Here is a 20,103-nt window from a genome sequence, read left to right as displayed (position 1 = left end):
TGAGGGATAAGTTCACAAAGCTTCCAGAGGAATGATGGATTAGTTGAAGTTCCGAAAATGTAATTTTTTCAAAGCGGCGAATCTCCAGGTTTTGAAATATATTTTGACAAGCACCCAATAGCTGTAGTGGAAGTTTTCTTTCAATTTTTTGAATTTCAATGCTTTACCTGAAATGAAATTGATATCAGTTATTTATTTAAAGTAACTTTTTTTTTTTTTTTACAAAACTGTGAGCAAACTAATTACCTTCATAAAGCTTTCATTTCCAATTTAATTGTATTCTGAAATCATAACATTAAGAGAGACATTCTGTCTGTGTATACGAACGCGCGCACACACACACACACACACACACACAAATAAATGCACGAGTGTTGTACTTTGGGACACTGCTATTTTTTAAGAATCTATTTTTAGCAGCCATGTTTTTTGTAATCTCTAATAGTAACCTTAACCACTAAATGATTCCATTGTAACAATCAGCAGCAAAATAGTTAAATTGATGATTTTGTGAGAAAAAGAAAAATTCATGACACCAAAGTAAATATTTTCTTCATTTTTAATCCGTTTTATGCCTTTGTGTTTGTAAAAATAATCAACTGAATTTTATTTTGGTTAAAAACGAGAAGTACATTAAATATTTTGGTTTTGAGAAAATAATGATAGTGCATCTAGATTGACCACCATTTTGGTTTTTCTTAAACCACGTGGTGATTGTCCCTTGAGACAGCCAAACATTTTGTAGTGGACACGTTCCAGGTGCAACACATGCATGGTTCTTACTAATTAAGATAATAATTAAAACTAATTAAGATTTATGAACATGGAAAAGTTTTCTAATCTGATGTAGTCTTCTAAACACATTTAATGTGTTTGAAAACAGTAGCTGAAACATATTTTTATATAATTTATACTATTTAAAATGTATTATAAGGAATTAGGGCTGTTTTTTTTTCTCCTTTAAAGTATTTTAACTTTAGTTGAAGCAAACCTAACCTGGCAGCGTCGTAATGATGTGATAAGGATCTGCATAGCCTTCACAATGCTGCTAGGTTAGGTTTGCCTCAACTATAGTCAGTTATTTAATTTCATGAGATTGTTTTTTTTTTTAAAGTGATGGCAAATTAAAAGCTAGTTATCAACGTTTACATTTCTTAAAATATTGTGCTCTCAGAACTGGTTTTGGATGTTTTAATGAAACATAAACAACTCAAAGACTGAATCAAATTACATGAAAATTCCTCTAATTGAATTTAATTCTAAATGCATGGTCGCTAACGTTTGTTAAAAATTAGCAATTTTTTTGATACAATCAGCTTATTGAAAATAAAATACTTACATGAAAAACAGCGGCTATTCTGATTAAAAACTGGCTCACAGACCAAATAATGCTCTTAACATTTGAAACGTTGGTTGTAGTCTTTGTGATCTGTTATCTCTTTTCGGCTTTTTTTGAGGGTCATCCGATTCTGCAAGAGAGTGACTGTTAATGAGCATGAAAGGAGTGTTATAAAAGTGCACATGTAAAGCTAATTAGGAGCAAAGAGTTAACCTGGTACTTCGCCAAAATAACTTCAATGTCGAATTATACTTCTTTTGTTACAGAGGTTAATTATTTTTTAAAATGAATTTCACCAAAAATTACAAGAAAATTATCTGGAACTGAACGATCTGGATTACTTTGAACTATCAAAGAAATATAAACGCTAGTTGCCTATTTATATATCTCTCTTTTAACTTTTTAAAATCAAATGCTAAAACACCCTTAACTAAAGAGTTGGGATGTTTTCAACCCCAGAAAAATTTGAATTAAAAATATTGCTATTTTTCGTTACGAGATTGCGTTGTGAGTTCATCTTCCATTTTTTATTCAGGCAAATAGCAAGTGATTGGGAATAACAGAATAACTTAATGTTAAATGCAATCAATTATTTTGCTATTTGGTACGTAATAAACCCCACTCGGCCAAAAGTGGGGTTTATTACGTACCAAAAGATCTCAATATTTGCATACAAAAAGTGTATGATATTTTTATACATGACTTTATATGTTTATGTATGAACAATTACGGCCCTGTTTAAGTTGAATTTATCTAAACAAATATGTAGTACAAAAATAATTAAGATTTTTTTCTTAATTTTGCTGAATTTTAAAAATATCAATACTACTTGAGAAAAAACATTTTTTCGTGCATATTTTTGTTTATAGTTTCTTTTCGGCAGAGTTTGTTGCAAGAAAATCAGCCCGGTTTTATTTGGATTATAAACAACTAAAATTCAGCCGTATAGGATAACGTTAAGTTTACTCAAAATGTTTAAAATTGAACCCAAAACTGTTCAAGTATAAATGAAGCATGGGAAAGTGGCGTTCGAGCATAGATCATTCGAACGAGAACCCTTTTGTTCAAACCGAACTCTTACCTCAAGCGTTAAAGGATGAACAGATAATCACATAGTCCAGGATCTGAAGGGGGTTGAGCATGCATGGAAAGGCTGACGCAATATTATTTCTGATTATTGTTACAGGCACGATGGTGATTATGAAACCACATGTCGTCGCCCCCCTGGGTGGTCGACAACCCCGGGAGAGGGGGAAAACTCTGGGGGGAGTCGTTTGCTAAAACTCTCATAACTCGCGAACTATTTGAGATAAAACACTGAAAAAAGTGGCAATCGACGCAACAAAACAAGGGCTTCATAAAAGCTAAATATAATTATGGACCTATCTTTGTTGGTTTCTGAGTAAATTTCCATTTTTCGCAAACAAGCAAAATTTTTGAATAAAATGCGCAAAACAAACTTTTTTGACCAAAATAAATTCCAAATCAAAATTGTTTTTTTTTTTTTTTCAAATAAAGTCCTAAATATCATTATTTAGTTTGTTAAAACTATTTAAGTACTTTTAACGCGTTGAAAAACAAAATGACAGTAGCAAGCTCGAACACTATTCGCAGTATAGTTCAGGATCTGAAGGGGGGTTTTGAGCATGCATGGAAGACCTGACGCAAAATTATTTCTGATTATTGTTACAGGCACTATAGTGATTATGAAAACACATGTCGTCGTCCCCCTTCGGCGGTCGACATCCCCGGGGGAGGGGGAAACCAGTAGGGGGAGGCCGTTTACTAAAACACTCATAACTCGCGAACCGTAAGAGGTAAAGCACTAAAAATGTGGCAAAAGATGCAACAGAACAAGAGTTTGAAAAACCTAAGTATGTTTATAGTTCCATCTTTGTTGATTTATAAGTGAAATTCCTTTTTTTAGCCGCCATGCAAAAATTTTGAATAAAATACGAAAAGCTTGTTTTCCAAAAATATGTTCTTTTTAAAAATTATTTAACCGTTTAGGGAATCAATAAAATCTGAAACTTCATCATTCAGTTTGTTTGAAACTACTTAATTATTACCAACGTGAGCGTTAAAAAGCGAGAAAATGCAAGCACTGCCTAAGTTAGCGCATTGAATAAAACGGCAGTATGCAAAGGAGAAAACAATAAGCCTTATTATCCTTATGACGAACTATTCATTCTTCAGTTTACAAACATATGCTAATTGCAAAGTATTCAATTGTGGCTTTAATTTTGTTATATACTGCTTTAAATTTGAGAGGAACTAGGGAACCAGGCCCACAGTAGTTTCAATTCAAATATAATTTTAATTTATTTCTATTAATTTATATTTTCAATTTGCACAAAAGAATACTGCGGGTATTGTTTTGCGGATATTATTTTTTTATAATTTACCCAACAAAGAACAATGATACAAGAAATAATATGTTCTAAATAAATATAAAAAATGAGAAGCATCTTTGAGCTTTTATGAAAACGAATATAAATATAAAATTATACATTAGAGTTCTAAAAAAACTAATTTAATAAAATTAGTAAAATAATGCGTATTAAAAATAATTGCAGAATATCAATATGCATACATAAAGCATTAATATATCAGAAATTCTGAAAGCTGGATCATACTTTTTTTTTTGTTGTTGACTTGTAAATGTTCTGTTGAATTGTTCTCTTACGAAAATTTTGTAGTTTATGGGTTTTTGCTTTAGTCTTAATAGCACAGTATTTACAGCAAGATGAATTATTCATAAAACATTTACAAGATTATTTACAGTTCTTGTTTGCGCAGGGTGGAATTCAATTCTCTGGTAACACTGGCTGCATCATAAGGTGTGGGGCTTTATTGTTTTATTTTCATCCACGTGAAACCCAAACTTGGTTACATCTAAAGGCACTGCTAAGGTACAGGGGAATCGATTCAATAGTACAGTTTAGCAATACTTCTTAGCACATGTTGGAAATAATTGCAGGAGCATGGTAGAGAGCTGATATTATATTTATTTCTGATGGAAATGATAAGAAATTATTGTGTGTAATGGTTGCATTCGCTAGAAATACCTATTTTCTTGACAATTTCTTTTATAATATAGCTTCTAACAGTTGAAATTCTGAAGCACTCAGATATTGTTTTAATGATAACTCTAGTGTACAAAAAACAGTTTTCGACTTTTTTGGTAAAGTGAAAGCATACTTTTTTGCTCCTATTTTATTTGTTGAATCGCAGTCGGAAAATGCATCAAAAGCTTGTAAAATTTTAGATGTTTTTTTTCCATAAGTGCTCCTGAAGATAGATGCCATCCTAAAACTCTTTTCCTTTCCACAACACCTGCACATGAAATGACAACCTCTGTCTTTTAACAAAGATTTCCAATAAAAATTTATTACTTTCTGATCTGTAAACTATTAGTTACTTTTTCCCCTATTTTGCACTGAATCATATGCAGGAAGATAGATTCTGTTGCGTGCTTCGTCCTGGTTGGACTCTGGCATTTCAGAGAAATTTATTACTTGACTCTCAGATTTTAAATAATATTCGTTTTCGTTTTCAGAGTTACCAGACACCAGAAGCTGATTGGATGCAGGAACGGATATGTTACATATTACATACTCTGAAATGTACTTTTGAAGGTTATTTTTATTTTCAGGAATGGCTATGACACGAAACCACTGGTTTGATACCTAGTGATTTTTTTTATAAGCGCAGGAGACTTTCCTCAATTTCTGGTTTTTAAGGTATGAAAACGACAGTGAGATGTACCGATCGTGTTTAAGGTCCACTCGTGTAGTTTGACTATTGGAGAGAAAATTTTATTATTTTTTATTTGGAGACCTGCAAAATCTTTGCTGCATTTGAAAGTAGTGTTTGGGACATTATGGACCAGAATCATTCCATCGATAACTTGAACTTTGTTCTTAAAATAGGGTGCTTCTTCTAGAGTTTTGCTGCAAGAAGTATAATTTTCAATTACATTCACGAAATCGGACCTCTCGCTTTGTTTCAGTGAACCATTCTTATGAACCTAACCTAGCATTGGGCTTATTGTATGGGAATGATTTTTAGATGTACTAATATCACTTTTGAGCTAACGTTTCCCAGGTTAAATGTTTTTTTTTTCTTTTGCTGTTTTGCAATCGCTATTGAAGACATTGTCATTGCAGGACCTCTCTGGATAAGAGACTATTCACATTTTCTTTAACGTTCCACTGAAATTTTGATGCTGCTTATGTGGCAATAGCCTCGCTCACTATGTTTCATAACTCAGGTGCAAAATCTGCAAAAGGGTTATCCTGATAGTGTATCCTTTCCGTAATTATTTCGTACTTGCAAACTTGCATGTTTTAGTTTTTTTAAAAGTGCCATTGTGACCCATACTAAGCAAATATAATGCGTTAAAGGTTAAATAATTAAGTAATTACTTAACTGGGACATTGTTTTGATAAAATTACGAAATAAAACCGCCAAAACAGGAGAGCCACAAATTTTACTTTGGTTTATGTCGAGTCTTCAAGGTACATTCCACAAACTTTTTTTTTTTTTTTTTGGTGAATTACCTCAAATGCTTTTTGAGCTTGCTTTTATTTCACTTTTCAACGCTTTGATAATAATTAAGTAATTTTAAACAAACTGGATAATGATATTTCAGATTTTATTGGTTCCCTAAACAGTTAAATAATTTTGATAATTTGAAAATAGAAAATGTGTATTTTATTCAAAATTTTTGTTGTTTGCGAAAAATAGAATTTTACTCAGAAACTAACAAAGATATGATCATAGTCATATTTAGCTTTTATGAAGCCCTTGTTTTGTTGCGTCGATTGCCACTTTTTTCAGTGTTTTATTTCAAATAGTTCGCGAGTTATGAGTGTTTTAGCAAACGGCTCCCCCCCCACTGCTTCCCCCCTCCCCCGAGGTTGTCGACCACCCAGGGGGGCGACAACATGTGGTTTCATAATCACTATAGTGCCTGTGACGTTAATCAAAAATAATTTTGCGTCAGGTCCTCCATGCATGCTCAAAACCCCCCTTCAAATCCTGAACTATACTGCAAATCGTGTTCGAGCTTGCTACTGTCATTTTGTTTTTCAACGCGTTAACAGTATTTAAATAGTTTTAACAAACTGAATAATGATATTTAGGACTTTATTTGAAAAAGAAAATCAAACAATTATGATTTGAAATTTATTTTGGTCAAAAAAAGTTTGTTTTGCGCATTTTATTCAAAAATTTTGCTTGTTTGCGAAAAATGGAATTTTACTCAGAAACCAACAAAGATAGGTCCATAATCATATTTAGCTTTTATAAAGCCCTTGTTTTGTTGCGTCGATTGCCACTTTTTTCAGTGTTTTATCTCAAATAATTCGCGAGTTATGAGAGTTTTAGCAAACGGCTCCCCCACTGCTTTCCCCCCTCCCCCGGGGTTGTCGACCACCCAGGGGGGCGACGACATGTGGTTTCATAATCACCATCGTGCCTGTAACAATAATCAGAAATAATATTGCGTCAGCCTTTCCATGCATGCTCATCCCCCTTCAGATCCCGGTCTAACAGTCGTTTATGAAAGGGACTGTAAAGTGTTTTTATTCAGTAAATGTAAGGTGGACCGGGGCACGTTTACGCGGATTTTTTCCAATGAATTTTCTAATTTTTATGTTTTAACTTTGGAAATTTTAGACATTGCGGTTTTATGAAGCAGTTAATGAAGTCCTAATTGGTATATTCAGTTGTTGCTCAGTTTATGTTTTTAACAGTTAAAAAAATATTTTTGAGTCCAAGTCGGTTGCGTAAATTTGCCCCGGACACGGGGCACGTATACGCATATTTATTTTGACGCCTAACGTGCCTCTGTTAGTGTTTTGAACATAAAGTCTTACCATCGCTAAAATAAAGCAAATTTATAACAGACTGAATAGTGTATAAAATTGAAGTTGAAGAGGCATGAAGACAGCACTATATGATTGTAAGCTATACGATAAGAAATTGTAACTTTATTAAAAATTAAATGGTAATTTTCAAAACTAAATAGCCGGAAAACACTAAAAATGTTTAAGACAGTTTGGAGCGAAGAAAGTGTCAAGGGCACGTTTAACAGTAAGAACGATCGTAAAGGTACTCCAACGTTCAACGCGTAAACTTGCCCCGTCGCCAAGTTTGGACTTATTTTTAGCGTGCAAAAAAAAAAAAAAAATAGCATTTCAGTTTATACAAATACAATTCTCAAAAAAGGATAAAATTCTGCTATTTTTTATACATTTGTTGTTTCTTAACTAAGTATTATTTATTCACAATAAGTTTTAAAACGTTCAACACAAATTTTACTCAACTTGGTAGAAAACAGATAATTCTTTCTGCATGCTAGACCGAAGCTCGACTGATGCTCAAAAACTTGTGAGAATATTTGCTATGGAGTAGCATCAATTTTTTTATGACTGTTGGCTCTCCAGTTATAATTCGGTTTGAAAAAAGGACACTGCGTAAGCGTGCCCCATGCGTAAACGTGCCCTGTTCTACCCTACTTCAAAGCATGCCATTCAAAGGGTGCCCATCCCCCCTCTCAAGAAGCTCCAAATGCCCCCGAATGTCCCCCCAAATCGGCAATACCCCCCAAAAAGAGAAAAATGAGCCTTAAAACGCCCCTTCTCAAAATTTCAATGTCGTATTCTGCGCCATGACCCTTTTAGGTGTGTACTCCTACTTCAAAGTGCAGTGTAATTTACATGGGACCCTGGAAATTTGTACTGTACAGTAAAAATCCATTTTTACTGAACAGTAAATGAAAACAGTAGCTGGAACATATTTTTACATGATTTATAAAATTTAAAACGTATTATAAAAAATTAAGGCCATTTTTCTTTCGCTTTTAAAGTATTTTAACTATGGTTGGGGCAAACCTAACCCGGCAGCGTCGTAATGATGTGACAAGGATCTGCATAGCCTTCACAATTCTGCCAGGTTAGGTTTTCCAAAACTATAGTCAGTGATTTAATTTAATGATATTTTTTTTTGAAAAGTAATAGCAAATTAAAAGTTAGTTATCAATATTTATATTTCTTAAAATATTGTGCACTTAACTGGTTTTGGATGGTTTAATGAAACATAAACAACTCAAAGACTGAATCAAACAACGTCGAAAATAAAAATTTAGACCAATTGCGTACCCTCCTGCATTTTAACTATTCAAAGGCCAAAATAAATATCATATAAAAGTAATAAAACACAATGTCAAATATTTCATAGAAAAACTAATTTGTGTGTTTACTAAATACGCTTCAGAAAAAGAACAAAATAAAGTTTCGTGCAACTTCTGAAAGTAGTTGAATAACAATCGCGTAAGTGCACTTTTGAAATTTATTCTAAGATTGCTTCGTGTTATTTCACGAAGCTTTTTTTAAATTCATGAGCTATTTTATTTATTCTTTGTTAAACATGTTTTCAGTTCCATAGTAAACAAAAGTTTTCAGACAGATTTTAAAGGAATTCCTGGTAAGGCGAGCAAAGTATAACCACGGGCGAAAACAGATTTGGCGCAGAAGAAAACTTTAAAGATTGTTATTATATTTTGAAAACTAAAATTTAAATTATATAAGATAAAATACAAAATCTTAAACTCAAATAATTTTTTTTCGACGTTTATGTAAGTAATAATTTACTAATGAGACTGCTTTACGAAGGTTTTTGCTTTTTGAGAATAAAAGATTTTAGCTGAAACAAAACAATTTGTAGGAGAATAAGAATAAATTTTGTTTTTTTTAGTGCATGAAGTTGGTTTAAAGTTTACAGTTATTCTGCCACTCAGGAATTTTTTAGTAATAGTTCTCATTAAAAGTTTTTAGAGAAAGACATTTGATTTTGAATATTCAAAATTTCATTTAAACTTTTCACTGTTACTATGTGAAATGAAAATTGTGTAGCTCTTTTACGGGAGTTGGTAGGGTCATTCCCCGAAAATGTCAACCTGTAGGTCGAAATTTCAAATTCAACCACTATTAATGTGATACACTGAATTTTAAGGATATCATCCTGAATTTTCGAATGTGGTCAGTCTTTCCAGGATGGATGCCTTGCATAGAGTAATTACTGCTTGAATATCTTCAAGAAAATCATGCAAATATTGCCTATAAAGCATTCGAGAAACGCGTCCTGCAAATTTTTATTCATACATTTGATGTAAATGATATTTTTTACAACTCTTTCTTATATTTTGAAATTTAAGTTTATTTAATTTCTTTCATTGAATTTTTAACTTTTTCTAGTTGAGCCTAATTTGAATTCTGCGTTGAACGGCCCATTCCTTTCGTCACAAAACGTATTATTTTTCCTTTCACACTTTTAAAAGCACAAATATGAAAAAGTTGTGTTATTTTCTCTTGCCGAGAGCTACGTCAAACGTATTTAAAACGTTAAGTTTTTTAAAATTATTTAAACAATTAGTTATCAGCATGTCAAACGTAACAAATTGTTTGAGGAACGTAACCTCTTGAAATAAACACTACATCTTTCGAAAATCTAGTTCAATAAAAAATAAATTAAACGTGTATTTTGAAATAAGTTAGTTTTTTAATGTCACCGTATAGTATGTTGTAATTTGTAGAAGAATCAACTCGATTTTTAACACTAATTTATGGAGTTTTCTTGAATAGCATATTATGGAAAAACAGAAGCTCAAATTAAGAGTTGAAGCAGAGCAAGAATGGCAGGTAAACAAAGAGAAAATGACTGGAGAAAAGCAGCAGAACATGTACAAATATTACGGCAAAGTAAAAATAATGATAAGAAAATGAAGAAGAAAGAGGTTGAGGGAGGAATGAGGATGCAGAAGATGAGAATCAGTCACAGGGAAACTAGTAAGTTAACTTGTATAATGTATAGAGTTGTAAACCCATGTAACTTCGCCTTTCTCAACAAGTCAAGTTTACGAAAAGACTCAAAAAACATGCTTTTACAAGCAGTCCCAGGAAAAAAATTATCCGTAGTTATCTTATATGTTATCTAGCCAAATAATAATAATAGAATTACTGTGGCAGAAACAAAAGTCAAAAAAGTTAATGGAAGAAACCGTCTTGGTGAAGCAACTCTTACAATGATTTTTTTTTTTTTTTTTTGTAAAGAGGATTACATTTTTCGGAAGTTATCTGGAAAAAGATATTCCGCTTGTGAGTAATAAAAAACAAAAGAAAAAAAGGAAATTTTGGCCAAAATAATGAAAAGCTATTTATTTAATCCGTTGTAAATTAGTTAATAAATGTGCTAATTTTAAGACTATGCATCAGTGCTTACTTATTAATTAATATTTAGACACGTACCTGTCTAAGAAACTAAACGAGTTCGTTTCTAAAATGTTACATTTTCAGAGTTACGTTCGTCATACTTACGTTCATATTTCAAATAAATATTTGTTTCTTTAACCTTATAAGCATAAAGAAGTATTATTCTGCATGAGAAATTAAGTTTAGGAATGAAAATAACGTATTATTTTGTTTTTGCAATAATATCTATCTAAAAGATGCCCTAGAGAAATTGAGAGCTAAGTTTCATGTAAATACTCTAGGTTTCAAGTCTGTTACATTCATCACGGACAGTAATTTTGTTTCAGAAACCAATTGATAGGATTTTTAGTGTGGTTTTTTTTTTTTTTTTTTTTGGTATGAAGTATTACACAAAATTCAGCAAAACTATAAGCAAATGATTATTAAACGTTAAAATAATTTTTATGCTACGAAAATAAAAACTTAATGTTACGTTCGTCACGATGAAATGAACCGGTAACCTAAAACCTTAAAAAAAGAAAAAAAAAAACCGAGCTGATGTGTGCATCACATGACTTCCTTTTACTCCAATTTTAATGTCATTTCCCCATTATTAGCAATTTTAATGTGATTCATTAGTTTACTTTCTAAATATCATAACCAGTGGCCAAATTAAAACCAGATTTTTAAAAAAAAATCGCCAAATTTGTCACCAACTTGGCGACAAAACTTGGCGACCAAAAGACTGGCGATATATCGCCAAGTGTCCGCCAAATTATAACACCACTTGAGTATACATCGAAATTAACAATGATTTCCCCCCAAAATGAGGAAAAGGACCCCTTTAGAAACACCAGAATGCAACCAAAAGGGGAGGTGCACAACTAGATCCCACTAGGAGTCTACGTACCAAATTAAACTTTCTAGGACATACCGTTCTTGAGTTATACGACATACATACGCACATACGCACATCCACACATACGCACATCCACACATACGCACATCCGCACATGCGCACATACATACATACGTACATACAGACGTCACGAGAAATAAACAGAATTGCGTCAAAATTTTACTTCATTAGACTCTTAGATATCTCTTGAAAATACAGTGAAAATTATTACAACTTTTTGAGAAAAAAAAAGAAACAAAGTTTTTCGATTTAATATTATGCGTACAGGCATGCAGGGTACTGTCACCTGTGAACTAATCATTACAGTGCATTTCTAACAAAAAATTAAGCGCGAAATACACCATATTTTTATTTTGCTTCAAAATCGATATTTGATGTGTATCAAAACTCATGAATAAAAAAATGAGATTTTATGACGCACCTAATTCTAAACAAAGAAATTACACCACTGCCTAGAAATTATCAAAGGGAATAGCAAGAAATAGCAAGCGTAATAATTGTTCAATAAATGAGAAACAATCTAAATATATTTTTTGCAGTACAATGTTTGTGTGGAATATAATATGTATTTTGTTCGATTCAGCATAATATATGTTTTTAAGTAAAGTTTTACAAAATCAAGTTTTAACAAAATCATAATATTAGTTCTTCCCCCCCCCCTCCAAAAGAAGGGAAAAATCGATAGCTGAATCGACAGATAGATAAAGACGACAATTTACTCTATTCGGTTGGTGAAATATTTCATCGAGATTGCAGAATGTTCGAACCCTTACGTTGCAATTGGATAATGGTAAGAAATATATTTTTCTGTTTCTGTAACTCAAATAACTTTTCTGTTTGTTTTTTAGCAATTCATTTTCCAAGATTTATGAATTCATATAAATTTTCATGACGAAAATATTTTGCGGATGGCATCACATAACATTTTTCTATCTAAAATCTATATCTCTTCACAAGATCTGCTTTAAAAAAAAAAGAAACTCTAAACACTCTAAAAAAAAAAATCAAACGTTTAAAAATTACTTGTTTAAAACAGCTAGAACACAGGAACTTTTTTTTATGAGATAGGATCAAGTGCATTTTTTGAGCCATTTAGACCAGTCCTATTTCTAACGCGGGCAACCTTAAAACACCCTTTAAACCAAGGCTTCTAGATACAGACTATAGTTCGGGATGAAGATTTTCACCACAAAATTTGTTTAGCTTAAAAATATAACCTTGCCTCAGCAGTTCAATATTCGCGATATGTTTTCTCGTGGTTTTTTACTTTCTTCTATATCTAATATATAGAAGAAAGTATTGGATTCGTGCAAATTTTCGAATTTCGAATTTTGACGGATTCGAACGTTTTGAGGTGTGCTGAGTCCATTTCGACTATTTTTGGAAAATGTCTGTCTGTCTGTCTGTCTGTGTGTGACCAGTTTTTGTGGCCGCTCTACAGCAAAAACTACCTCATGAAATCGAACGAAATTTGGTACACATATGTGCTCCTACGTGAACTTGTGCCCATTGGTTTTTGGCAAGAATTCCTCTAAGGGGGGTGGGGCAATGGGATGTTTCTTGAGTTATGCGTGCCTGCTATTTCCCAAGAAGTAACTGGCGGAATAAAACAAAATTTGGTCCATATGTTGATCCTAACAGGTGCAGGTGCTGATTCAATTTTGGTGTCAATAACTCAAAAAGGGGCTGAGCTATAGAACGTTTTTTGTCGTCACTTGTGACTGCTGTATCTCAAGAAATAATGAACGGAATGAAACAAAAATTTATCTACAAGTATCCCTTAAAGGGTACAAGAGCTGATATTATTTTGGTGTCAAGAGCTGAAAAGGGGGTGGTGCAATGCCATGATACGCAAAAACACATTACAAAACCTCAATCAGTTTGAAAAACCACACTCTATGCACACATATAATTTTAAACCCTTGTTAACCGCTATATGTGCCCCCAAAAGGTGTTATTGACGGCGAGTGTAAAGTGGTGTAAGTCACAAAATGCTGCGTTTCATATCTCAGTCAATATTGGTCGTACTAGTGTCAAGTTTTTTGAGTTGGAATTATTTTTCAATGGAGATTATTTCTCTGAATATAAGTTAGAGGACCTAAGACCCGTAAAATTTGTATTTTTTGACTCATTTTTTTTTTTCGCTTCGAACATTCAATATCTTAACTCTGCATCTGATTTTGAACATTTTTGCAATTGGAAGTATGCATCTAGGACTAACGGTTACGAAAATAGAGGTCTTACAGGTTAAAATGGAACACCCTGTATAGTTTTTTTTTTTTTTTTTTTTTTTTTTTTATACCAGTGCGATTTAAAGTGGGAATCCGTTGGATTTTTCCTCGTGATTCGCCCTTTAGACAGAACGTAATATTAAGAGTAGGTGCGAGGGCTTCGAGGTGTCTTGCCATGAATACATAATTAACAACCAATGACAAAAAAATCAGCTGCATGTACTAAATTTTCCCCATAAATAATCAGAAAGCACTTACTCTTACTTTGCTCGGTGCAGTTGAATAGCTTATTAATTTTGAGAAGATCAGATTTGCTAAAATCTTTTCGTTGCCCGATCTCAGCATCTTTCTTTTTTGGAACGATAGTCGGTATAGATCGATTTTTTGCAAAATCATGCATCCCGTAGTGCATTACTGAATCGTAATCGTAGCTTTGGCCCAAGGTGTCCACTTCACTCCAATTATATTTCTTAAAATTGTTTTCCACACCTGAAAAGAATACAATTACCATTTACTAATATTTAATTGCATAAAATTCCTTTTAAATAAGATTATTTAATATTTTAGTCGCAAGAAGCACTGCAGTCGTGTTGATCGTAATCATTGATGCCCCTACAGTCCTATATGGTGGGGTGCAAGAACTTCCTTTTTTGAAAGTGAAATAAAAAGATTTACATGTCTAAAAATGCTTTATTATTAATCTTTTACCTGTCACACATAATGGGAGATTATGCTTTATGCTGTTTTGAAAACAATATCTTGTAAGTGCTGCCCTCCATTGTCAATGCACTGATTCAGTCGAACTCGGAGGTTTTGGTCAACTCTTTGTAGTATGTCGACCGGTATATTGGCAGTTTCGGCTCGGATGTGGTTCTTCAGGTCCTCCAGGGTTCGTGGACGATTGTTATAAACCCGCGACTTCAGATAACCTCACAGGAAATAGTCACAGGGGGCTAAATCAGGCGATTGTCACATGGCATGCCATTTTTTATAAACATATTCTCAAAAATTTTGTTGCATCACACTTCCTACTTCACTCTCCTTCCACCTTCTCGCAAACTCACAATTTCACGAACTTCCCTTCAAAACCTGACAGCATTTGTGAACAGCCTCTTGAATACTTATTTATTTATTTTTTTGCTCAAAGAACCAAAATAATTTTGCTTGTAACCATTGATGAATGAAGCGTAAACAAGGATGATACATGATACGAACTAAATTTTTGCTTACTGATCAACTTTATTATAATATGAATCGGTGGCACGATATTTATTGAATAAATTTATATTTAATTATTAAATACTGTTTAGTTTAATTATTAAACTAAATTAAATTATGTTCGGTGTATAGAAAATAACATCCATATTAAGTGATAAGATAAAACAAAGGATATTTTGTAATAATTCAATGCAGGGAAAAGTTACGCTAAAAAAGAAAGCAAGGATTTAATTTGTAGTTTGTGATTATGAGGCATAAGCAACTATTAGGATGATTATCGGCCAAAAGTGTTTTTCACGTCACGATATGAAGTGGGGTATAAACAAAGGTCAGATAATCGAGAGTATTTTGTAATAGAGAACAAAAATCCCACTCTTAGAAACTTGTAGAATGATATCATAGAGGGTGTGGCATATCAATCTTCTGTATTTTGAGAACTTGAATTGTGGTGGGACATAGTAGTGAAAGTGGTATCGATAGTTAGAAGTATCGTTTGCAGCAGAAGCAATGGCATGGCATAGTGAACATCGTCATGTGTTGTGGATGTGAAAATTCGCAATCGTGATTTTTTATTACTACTGAGCAAAAATTTCGGGTTAGGTAGGGTTTGCATAGGTTAGTTTATAATGTATCTCTACACCTCTATAAAATTTCATCTAAATTGGTGATGGTCGAGCTGGGACCACTAAGTCACTTGACATGGAATGACTCAATAGTGATTTTTTATTACTACTGAGCAAAAATTTCGCTTTTTATTCCGATTTGGCCGACATGATTATGTTTCAAACAGAAAAAAAAAATTTTTTTGGGCATCAAACTTTAGAGCCACTGGTACTGCACTGAAAACAGATACGCCTGGTCGACCTCAGACCGCAACAACGCTGAAAAATGTGACGCATGGTTGATCGTCCATCCAGGAATCTCCAAAGCGTTTAGCACTTGTTTTAGCAGAAAACATGAAGCTGCTCAGCAATTTCTGATAGGAATGTAAGAAAAATCCTGCACAGTGTAAATATCCTGTGACACATCCTGTAAATCTTTACAGGATGAATAGTTTTTCGAACCGAACAAGATCATGTTGGCCACAGGTTGGGACCGAATGAGAAATTCTTGCTGAGTTGTGATCAAAAGACCACCATAGCGAAAATACTCCTTCATTAGAGCTGAAAACGACACATGTATCGCTATCTATCGAAACCACTTTCATCACCGTATATCCACCGCAATTCACACAGTGTCCTCCCCAAATGCGTGAAGTTTATATCCCGCACTTAGTATTATAGTAAGAATTCACGTCAGTTTTAGTTAAGTTCAGTAATAATTTGGTTAGTTTCTTCCTTTTCACTTCATAGGATATTTAATAAACAGTTGTATTTCTGCATTTCAAAATAAATCAAATCATTTGCTATTTTTTTTAAAAAGAAGAATTTTAATTTCATAACCTACGTAAACATTATAAATTATATTCTTCGTCAACAAAGGGCAAGGAAAAAGCCACATGCGCATTCCATCATAATAACTCAACTGCTCTACATAATTTCCTTTCCCGTTGTCATCATTACAGTAAAACAATAGTAGAGCAGACGATAAATAAATAAAATAATACAAATAACTATATGCAGTAGACCGTCGTTTTAAACGGGTTTATTTTACGCGGTTTCGATTATATACGCGGTTTAAGATTTGACACCTTTATTTTATTTTACGCGGATGAGTTTCGGTTTTACGCGGATGCGGCAATGCAAACAGATAACATTTTCCCCTCTTTCAAAATCCAAACTCCTAAAGATTGCAGATTACAAGTAATGAACTGCATTTTGGCGTGTTAGTAATCGAGCTTGGGCCACTGGAGACATTTTATGCAATTGGTTCCAAAGCTCTTTCCAGAAGTAAAGTTATTAAACTCACACAGTTCAGAACTCACTGGAAGAAGAGATTTTAGGAGTGACAAAGGCAGTGAAAACCAACGAGGATACCGACTTTGGTGACACACAACCAAAAACGTTCACATTGAAAATTTTAAACCATTCCTAAACAATAGAAATGATCCTTCTGATTTGTTAGTGAAGGAAGATTCTATCATGGAAATGACGCAAGTGGTCATGGATGCGTTAATGCTCTGCAAAGAATTACAGAGAAAAATTCTTAATGACTGCCAAAAGACTATCATTGCCAGCTCCTCTTTATAAATAGAACACGAAATTAATTTATGTTTTCTTTATACATGTTGTGCATAAAAATCGATATAAGTAAGCATTAAACTTATTATTCGATTAGTCATCACTAGAACGAAGTAGTTTTTTTTTTTAATCTACGGAACCTAACCCCTACTTTAACACTACTATTAGGTCTCAATTTACGAGGTTTCGATTTACTCGGCATTTCCGTGAAGCGCAACCCCCGTGTAAAACGAGGGTTTACTGTACATCGCGGACTATAATAAATACCAAAATTGGATGCAAAACACAGCAGACGATAAATTTACAAAAAGCAGTATCCAGTTACCTTTGGCGGACTTCTAGGGAAGTATTATGTTCACTCTCATACATTTACATTTTTAAACTAATGAAACAATATATTCAGTAAATTACCGCCCATTTGCCAGGGCTAAAGCAGAAATACATGAAATGCATCCCCAGCTCAGTCATTTCCAGCCGAGGACTGCAGTTTCGTGCTTTAAAGCACTCATCAGCCCGGCATAGGAAAGTGACTGAGCTGGAGATGGAAAACCTCTTAAGGAAGCCAAGAGTGCCAAACAAACTGGTAGCTGATATAGAATTAGCGCAGACCAGAAGAGTGACCGAAGCAATGGTTCGGTTCAACTCGAAGATTGAAGGCAAGGCATGGCATATTCAGTAAATTACCGGTGGGCCCAATAGCCAGGGCTAAAGCAGAAATAAGCACGAAACTACAGTCCTCGGCTGGAAATGACTGAGCTGGCAGTGTATTTCATGAATGAAACAATATGTTTGTTTGTTCGTTGAAACGATTGTAGTTTTGTAGGCAATAAACATTAAACATGCACTTAAAAAATATTATATTGACTTTAACGTATGTACAGAAACTAAAATAAAATACTAAAGTATAAAGTTAAGGGTTTTATGAATAAAGTGCGACATGCAGAGAGCGGCTCGGTACTTCTCCGTGTAGTTTTGATTGAATGTTGAGTGTCATAAAGTGGGAAGCGAGATCTTAGAGAACATAACAGTTTCAAAGTTCAATTCACCAGCGCTGCCCTCTGCCGGCAGCGCACTTGCATATTGGCCCTGTCATAGTCAATGATAACCGCTAAGAAAATATAGCATTTGAACCTTCTACTATGTTGTCCCACTTGATGGTGATGAAATCATCTCGATCTGGCCTATTTTGTTCGTGTAGGAAGCCAAGCGTATGCATCAATTCGTGTAAAATGGTACCTTTTGAGAGACACGCTTCTGCCAACTGCACATTATTTACTGTGTTATTGAACAGTCCAATGCCTGCGCTGCAACTGAAATTACAAGAAAAAGTTAGTAAAACGCCATTAATACGAACAATTCCCGTTGATAAAGCTCACTTCAAACAACTGATTCCCGGTTGAAAGGGAAAATTGAAACCTTGTGTTTTTTATAATACTTGAAGGAAAAAGTAACAATGATCAAAAGTTTTTGTATTTGTTCATAGCAAATAACAACAATGATCTATATTTATTAACAACAACACATCAATAAAAATAAAGTATAATGACGCCTGTAAAAGTTGACCAATTGCAGTGTAGTACTTTTATGATTACTAGAGACGTACCGAGTACTCAGTAACTACTCGGTACTCGGCCAAATTTTGATCAGATACTTGGTCATTACCGAATAGTTGTAAAAAATTAAATATTTTTCAAAGCAGATTTTACAATTAATAAAAAATTGCAAGCATATAATATACTGAAATAATTTACAATTCAAATTTACAAGTCAAATTCAAATTTGGAGAATAATGAAGTTTGTTAACTCCATTGAAGTAAATCTTATATTTTAATGCCCCAATGTTAATAAACTTATTTATTAAAAATGGAGCAAAAAAGGTAAGTACAGATAATAAGAAATTTTTATATTATTAAAAGGATTTTTGCCGCAAACAAAATTATTTATAAGCATAAAAACGCCCTTCTTAAAAAATAAAACGTTAAAAGCACAAATGTGCAGGAACACTGCAGACACGTGCTTTGGCATTAGGAGGAATGCTTTTTTCAATGCACAAAATGTGAGCTTATGGATTTAAACACATCCAACAAAAGTAGGATTTTTGTACATTCATTAGCTCACATTTTATGCACTGGGAAAGATGTTCCTTGTAATGCAGAAACACGTGTCTGCAGCGCTCCTACATATTTGTGCTTTTAACATTGTTTCATTAGCTTTTAAAAATCATTTACGTTTGACGGACTAGAAGTATAGATTGATATAATATGTTTTAATTCCAACTTGATCAATCCTACCTTTTATGTATTTGTTTATTTTTTTTAATTTAAAAAATACCTTATTTGTAAAATTATTGACACAAACAAAATCTTTTAAATAATGTGTAATTAAATTTCAGCTGGAATTTTGTTTCAAAAACTATTATTTGAACATGGAGGTCTATACTACTATTCGAATGAGTTCAAAATTCGTCACATGTGTGTCGGTGGTTCTTCTTAAAACTTAATTGGAACTCGGTACTCGGTAACTCGGTACTCGGCTGAGTAGTGAAAGGCCGAGTACTCGGTACTCGGCTACTCGGCCAATGTTACCTCGCCTCCTCTTACGGCTCCCCAGGGTGCTGCGGCATCCAGTTTCAGAACCCCTGCCTTGGAGTAATTCTGTACTTGACAAAAGCAGTCGACTTCGGTGGTTAACTTTGCAAGTTTTGCTGGTAATATGTTGTAGCCATAATAATATGCTGTGAACTTCATAATATGTTGTGATCACATTTTACACATCATTGCACTTCACTTACGTATTGTTGCAACTTAACCGAAGCTCAAATCGAATTATTACGGATCTAAGTTGGCACGATTTGTTATCTAAGAAAAATTTGAAAACTGTGTAATACCCCACCCACCTACATCTAATCTTATATATTTAAACAACACTATAATTATTTTTGATTTTCCAAAAACTATTATAA

This window comes from Uloborus diversus, chromosome 5 (assembly GCF_026930045.1).
Source record: "Uloborus diversus isolate 005 chromosome 5, Udiv.v.3.1, whole genome shotgun sequence".
Lineage (NCBI taxonomy): Eukaryota > Metazoa > Arthropoda > Arachnida > Araneae > Uloboridae > Uloborus > Uloborus diversus.
The sequence above is the reverse complement of the archived record's forward strand: the minus strand, read 5'-3'. Positions refer to the sequence as shown.